Below are 1,558 nucleotides of genomic sequence, written 5' to 3'. Positions count from 1 at the left end.
ATCTGATCCTGCTATTTCTATCCCTACAGTTTTGAATATTCTGAATAATTTCGGCTCTTTCTCTGGGTATAAATTGAACTTGGAGAAGAGCGTATGCTTCCCGATAAACCCCCCAGCTTGTAATCTCCAACAGCCTGAGTTACCTTTTAAACTGAGCCCCACAGGGTTCAAGTATTTAGGGGTAAATGTGACACGCTCTTTTCATACTTTGGCATCTGCCAATTTTACACCTCTCATTTCAAAAATTTATTCTGACTTTGAAAGATGGCGTAGTCTCCCCCTTACCCTGATTGGTAGGATTAACATAGTTAAAATGAATATTTTGCCTAGATTTCTTTTCTTATTTCAGTCGATTCCTCTCTTTCTGCCTAAACATTTTTTTGAATTATTAGACAAGACTATTAGTGCTTTTATTTGGGATGGGAAACCACCTAGAGTTCGAAAATCATTGTTGCAAAGATGTAAATTGAGCGGAGGTCTTGCATTGCCGAATTTTCAGTCATATTATTGAGCAGCTCATATCCACAAACTTGGCTATTGGTTGAAGTCACCGGACTCCCCTTGGTGCAAACTGGAACTTCTGTCGTGTAGAGGATCATCTATTTCAGCTCTGATTTTCTCTTCGATACCCACAAAACTGTCATTATACACTGATAATCCGGTGGCTCTTAACACACTTAAAATTTGGTACCAGTTTAGACGATGATTTAGATTTATATCTGCCTCTTCCCAAGGCCCGTTAACTAACAACCACTTATTTCCTCCATCGGTCTCTGACTCATTTTTTTCAATTTGGTATAATAGTGGTATTAAACAAATCAAGGACTTATATACAGCTGGAGTGTTTGATGGTTTTGCTGCTCTCTCCTCCAGGTTTAACCTACCTCATACTCATTTGTTTCGTTACTTTCAGGTCCGTAATTTTGTTAGTAAGTGTTTTCCTCATTTCCCCTCGGCACCTCCTACAGAGTCCTGAGAAAAATTGCTTTCACATAATCCACACCAGAAAGGACTGATATCTAAGATGTATGACTTCATTTTGTCATTGAATGACCATTCAAGCATTAAAATTAAAGATGCATGGGAAAAGGAGTTGGGTATACGATTGAGTGAGGATATATGGGGGGATGCCATTGATAGAATACGATCTACTACTACCTGTGCTCGTTTGTGTCTTATACAATTCAAAGTTGTACATAGGGTGCACTTTTCTAAATCAAGACTCTCTGAAATGTATCCAGAAACCGAAGAAAAATGTGTAAAGTGTAATGGTTCCCCTTGTCACCTTAGTCACATGTTTTTTCTCTGTCCTGATCTTCACTGTTATTGGTCTAGTTACTTTACCACTATGTCTGCTATTCTTGGTGTAAACCTGCAACTTTGTCCTCTTGTTGCCATATTTGGGATCGCTGACTCGTCACTTGCATTGACTTCCACACAGAGGGACATTATAGCATTTACGTCTCTAACAGCGAGACGCTTATTACTACTACATTGGAAATCTCCTAGAAGCCCTTCTTTCTCTCTATGGCTCAGAGATATGATGCATTATCTGAAA

Source organism: Periophthalmus magnuspinnatus, unplaced genomic scaffold (genome assembly GCF_009829125.3).
Source record: "Periophthalmus magnuspinnatus isolate fPerMag1 unplaced genomic scaffold, fPerMag1.2.pri scaffold_108_arrow_ctg1, whole genome shotgun sequence".
Classification (NCBI taxonomy): domain Eukaryota; kingdom Metazoa; phylum Chordata; class Actinopteri; order Gobiiformes; family Gobiidae; genus Periophthalmus; species Periophthalmus magnuspinnatus.
This window is presented reverse-complemented; position numbering follows the sequence as displayed.